Raw genomic sequence first — 6000 nt, forward strand, 5'->3', positions numbered from 1 at the left:
ATGAAGATCTAGAAGCTAGGTTTTCCGTGTGATTTCAGAGAGCAGTGGGTTCTAACGTGTCTTTGATTGCCACCCAGAGCTTGGTGAAGGATTACATAAACCTCAGGACTGCAGTGCTGATAGAAGTGGCAGACTGGTAGAGGCAGATACGTTTATAGGTAAATTTGGTCAGTGTGATTGTATGCAGCCCGAGGGAATCTCGCTCCTTTGCTTGGAGATATTTGCGCCACAAAGTGAGTCCAGAGGAGCTTGGAACCTGGAATCAGGAAGATATAGTTCTTATTAAAAATGGACCTTCCTGGTGATGGCATGTCAAAGCCTTATAAAACAGCCATTTAGTGCTTTTTCTGGACTTGTCTAAAGTCCTTATTGCTCAGTGTCAGCATAACAGGCATAAGACACTGTGTTCTGACAGTAAAATATCCAGCTGAGAAAGACGGTAAACTTATTGAGACCATTAGAGGCTGAAGCATATTTATAACTGAGAGGTGTGGTGTTAGCTATTTATCATGAGAAGGAGAGAAACAACTGTGACACGTTAGAATAAATTCGCTTGATTGTGCTACCGCAAACCCAAAGGATCAGCTACAGGAAAATATTTAGAGTCTATTCAGGGACACAATAGTGGCTATGTGAGAACCCCAAGGTTGGTAGGTTTTAATGAATACCTATTTCATTTCATCTTCTTCTAGGGTTTTCATTTTAAAGTGTGGCAAAAAGATTCAAATCATTTCAGTTATAGCTAAAGTGAATCTGGAGCATGGCTAATTTCCTTTGCCACCAGGAAAAGACAGAGGACGGAAGGCACGATACTATTGTTTGAGCGCTTATTATGTTTTAGATATGAATTTTTTTAAGATTTATGTATTCTATATAAGTACACTGTCACTCTCTCCAGACACATCAGAAGAGGGCATCAGATCCCATTACAGATGTGAGCCACCAGGTAGTTGTAGGGAATTGAACTCAGGACCTCTGGAAGAGCAGCCAGTACTCTTAACTGCTGAACCATCTCTCCAGCCCCATGTTTTAGGAAAACTAGCCAAATGTATGCATGGTTGGTATTTCTTGTGGATGAAGACTCTGAGACCTAGAGTTCAGGGTTTTTCTCAAGCTTGTGCCATGTGTACAAAGTCAGGGAGGGTCCAAACCAGTCTAAATGGCTTTCAGGCCAATTTGCTTCCTCTTTCCTCAGAGATTTCCCCTAGTTTTATGCTTATTTAAATCTCCACAGCAGGTTGTCCCTCATATGGCACTCAGTTTCAGCTATATAAAATTTAGCCTCATCTCATTAGACTATGTCTGTCTTAATGAGTAGATTTTTATCTGCTTCCCAAGAACCTGGCAGAATGTCCCTGGCATGTGCTCAATACTTTACAAACATTTATTGAATAAAATTAGCTATACTCTGACCTGGTTTCCTACTTGATAGAGAGCTAAGGTCAAACCTATTCTTTTCTAAATGCTCAGGGTTGGTTGTTAAAAAGTGAAGTTTCAGTTGAAATTTATAATTTCATGTCTGTCAATGTTGTCTTTTAAAACCATTGAGAAAAATAATAGTTTAGAAGTAGTCCTTTTCCTCTTAAAGTCTATTCTAGGACAAAACAACACAAGAGGAACACAAATAAATTAGCCAAGATTTCTTCCTTCAGGAGTCTGAAGGAGGAAATAACAGCAGGTGATACCCAACTGTTTATAACACAGGGCAGAATGTTTCCATGCCTGAAGAAAGGATTAAAGCAGAGTTATTAAAATTTGAGGAGAAATGAGATTTATTTTGTAAGCATCAAGGATGCATTCATTAAAGAGGGGACATTTGACCTGGAACTTAGAAAAATGAACACGTTTTGACAGGCTATAAGGGAAGAACCCCCAGATGGAGCAGTCACTGAGGCAGAAATGACAAAGATATGATTGGCTTAGTCTGTCTGTGCAAAGGATGTGCTAAGGCTAGTGAGGAAGATAGGACAGGAAAGGACATTTTGGGATCAAGTTTGAGGAATCTAGTGCAAGACCCATCCAAAGTCCCTTCCAGCAACTCTAGGGTCACAGAATTATCTGAATGCCACGGCAAGGTACTTAGGTTGTATTAAGTCAAAAATGGTGAGTTTCAAAAGTATCTTCTGTTGTGACGGTTTATCTCCATCTGATATTCTTATAAGTAGCACAGAGTGACACAGTCAGAGCTGGGCTTGGTAAACACAGGTTTTAGAAGATTATTTTGGCAGCACTCGAGGCATTGGAATGGAAGGGACTAAAAGCAGAAGGTTGCAGCAGCAGTGTGGAGGAGGGGAGGCGAGGATGGGGGCGGGAGCGGGGGCGGGGGCGGGAGCGGGAGCGGGAGGGGGCAAGGGTGGGGGCGGGGAGAGTGTAAAGCATCATCAACCCAATGTGAACGATGAGGGTATCCACAGGAACAAGGAGTCAGTGAAGATCTAAACACTAAGTTTACACTTATATTTCCTAGAGATGTGTGTGTGTTGGGAACTGTGTTGATAGAGGACGAATTCAAAGTTAATATCAGACTTGGAAGGCAGGAAGATTGTAAGAAGGTTGAACACAGAATGGAACCAGAGATTGGCAACCCTGTGGTGCATTTTCATGATTTATGTTGGATGTGGAAGGGTCCAGCTCCTGGTGAGTGCTGCCACTTCTGGGCTGGGAGGTCTAGTGTGTTATAAGAAAACAGGCTTTCACTGTGTCCCAGAGTGTTTGTTGTGTTGTGTTTTCATTTTTATTTATTTCTTCTTTGTCCCATCTATTATTCAGTAATGAGTTGGTATATTTACTAGAGATTTATTTCTGCTTATTTTAAGTTTTTGTATTGTGATCAGATAAAATACAAGACAGGATCTCAACCTTCTTGAGTTTGTAAAGATTTGTTTTGTGTTCTAGAATGTGCTCTACTTTAGAACAGCTTTTGTGTGCTGCTGAGGAGAGAATGTATTCTTTGGTGTTTGGGTGAAATTTCTGTAGATATCTATTAAGTCCATTTGATGTATGATGTCAACTACTTCTGATGTTTATATGTAATTTTTTGTCCAGATGACCTGTCTATTGGAGAAAATGGGGTTTTGAAATTGCCCACTATTATTGGATTGATGCTAATTTGTGTCTTTAAATCCAGTGGTAGATTTTTAAAAATGAAATTTGGCAACTCAGAATTTGTGCACATATGTTTATTATAGTAATGTCTTCTTGGTTAACTATTCTTTGGATTAGAATAAATTTTTACCTCTTCTCATTAGCTTTAGTTTGAAGTCTATTCTTTTGTTTGCCAGATATTAGGATAGTGATGCCTGCTTGCTTCTTGGTCCCATTTGATTGGACTTTTGTTCATCCTTTCACTGCCTACCTTTAAAGCCAAGATGTGCTTCTTATAGATGGATTTTGTTTCTTGATCCATTCAGTCAGTCCATGTCATTTGATTGGAGAGTTGAGGCCATTGATACTTAAAGTAACTATTAAAATATCTTACTTTTGGTCAATATGTTGTTGATTTTTGGTTTTGTTGTTTGTGTTCTTAGGGGTAATTTGTGTCTTTTTTTTTTAAATCAGTCTAACTCTAAGGTTAATTCTTTTTCTTTTAAAATGTTATTATTATTTATTTATTTTCAACCCAATTACTATTTCCCCTCTTAGTCTCCCCCTCTCAGAGTCCCTCCCTGCCTTCTCCTCTGATAGGTGGGGACCCCCTTGGGATCCTTCCACCCTGGAGCATCAAGTCTCTGCAGGGTTAAGCACATCTCCCACTGAGGCCAGACAAGGCAGCCCTTTTGGGAAACAGATTCCACAGACAGGCAACATGAAGTATTGTCATTTCCATCAGCCTATGTTTTGTTTTTATTTTGGGGATAGCTCCTCACTCTAGCTGTTGGGGGACCCCCATGGATGCTGAGCTGTACATCTGCTACATGTGTGGGTTCTTTGCATCTTAATAATTATGGCTTTTATCTCTTTCCATACTCTCTTTGCTATGTCACTCCTCTCTTCAGTGCTGAATATTACTCCCTGTATTTTCTTTAGAGTTGGTTTGTGAGATATCATTTCTAAGCTATTTCTATTGTGGGAAGTTTTTCTTTCTCCTTCAATTATGGTGGATAGTTTTGCCCTGTTTTTAAGTTGTGGTTGGCTGTCATAGTTCTTTAGGACTTCGAATGCATTGCTTCAGGATCTTTTGGCTCCAAGATTTCATTGAGAAATCAGCTGTTGTCCTGGTGGGGTTTCTTTAATGCACTTGACTTTTCTTCTCTTGCAGCTGTCAATATATTTTCTTTGTTATGTCTACTTAAGGATTTAACTATGATATGCTGTGGGAATTTTCTTTTATTGTCTATTTGGTGTTCTGTGTACTTCTTGTATCTGTATGGGTGTGTTTTTCCTTCTGTAATCTGTTGAAGATAGGGTCTATGCCATTGGCTTGGGATTCTTCTCTCTCATCTATGCCTAAAGTTCGAATTTTTTTTTTTCAGAGTCTCATGTTTCCCATATGTTTCTTTCTTGTTTTTCTTTTTCTTTTTAATTCTATACTTTGCTTATTTGGTCTAGGTCATCTATTTTTTCCCACAAATCTTTATATCCTATCTTATTCTTGGTTCATTCTGCATGCAAGGCTTCCCTTTGAGTTTGCTATTTGAGTTGCTCGGATTTTGACTTCCATCTCTATTTTTGCTTGAGCCTTTATTGATGTTCCTATTTCCTTATTGGATTCTGTTCTCAAGTTCTGGATTATCTTTGTCATTTCCATCAGCCTATGTTTGTTTTTTCTTAGTTATTACCCAGACATTTAGCTTCAGTTCTTTCTCCTTAATTTTATCCACTTTTTTTCTTTATTAGATATTTTCTTTATTTACATTTCAAATGCTATCCCAAAAGTTCCCTGTACCCTCCCCCCGACCCTGCTCCCCTACCCCCCACTTCCACTTCTTGGCCCTGGAATTCCCCTGTACTTTGGTATATAAAGTTTGCAAGACCAAGGGGCCTCTATTTCCAATGATGGCTGACTAGGCCATCTTCTGCTACATATGCAGCTAGAGACATGAGCTCTGGGGATACTGGTTAGTTCATATTATTGTATGTGCTTCTTTAAGTCTTTTTTTAAGCTGCTTGAATTATTTGATGAAGTTTATGAGTTTTAAAAAATTCTATGTCATGTGGTCTATCTAGGTAATTCTCGTTGACAACATTTTTACAGGACTGGTAGGTTTTGGAGAAAAGATAGTGGCTTGATCTTTCATATTACTGGTATTTTTGTGATGAAATCAGGGCCTTCTTTTGTTGGTCCTAAGTCTTGATATGGTTGCAAGTGAAGAGAGGATATGTGGGTAGGTTGGGCCTAGATGTCGGAAATGGCTTGGTAGAATGAAGTCATGTGAACAGAGGGGTCTGGGCTGGTATACAGGATATGCTTCCTGGTCCAAGCCTGGAATGCTGGAGCAGATCTTGGGTGGGAAAGTTGGATATGGAGTATGAGGGTCCTGAAAGTTGGGGGTAGGTAGGAGGGTCCTTGCCAAAGCCTAGAGATCATTTGTGGTATAATCATTAGGAGGCCAGAGTAGGCTGGAGAACTGGATGTGGGATCTGAACTAGATCTGGTGGCCTTGGGAGATGTTGTGGTTGGGGAGGGAGACTCATCTTGCTAGATCCTGTAGAAATAAGTGGGCTTTTGCAAAAATAATTGGTTGATTTTTATTTTATGAATATTTTCTCTGTATTTATGTCTATGTACCAAATGTGTTCAGTGCCCTAGAGGCTGCATGAGGGTATCAGATCCTCTGTAACTGGAATAACAGGCAGTTGTCAGCTACCACATGGGTTCTTGGAGCATGGCCATGGTCTGCAAAATGTCACACTGCTTACAGTGGATGAAGCATTTCTTCCACCCCTCCCCTTCCCACAGGCATTCTTTTTTTTTTTTTTTTTTTTTTTTTTTTTTTTTTTTTTTTTTTTTTTTTTTTTTTTTTTTTTTTGCTTTCTATGAAACATCTTTACATCACATTC

Source organism: Mus caroli, chromosome 12 (assembly GCF_900094665.2).
Source record: "Mus caroli chromosome 12, CAROLI_EIJ_v1.1, whole genome shotgun sequence".
Lineage (NCBI taxonomy): Eukaryota > Metazoa > Chordata > Mammalia > Rodentia > Muridae > Mus > Mus caroli.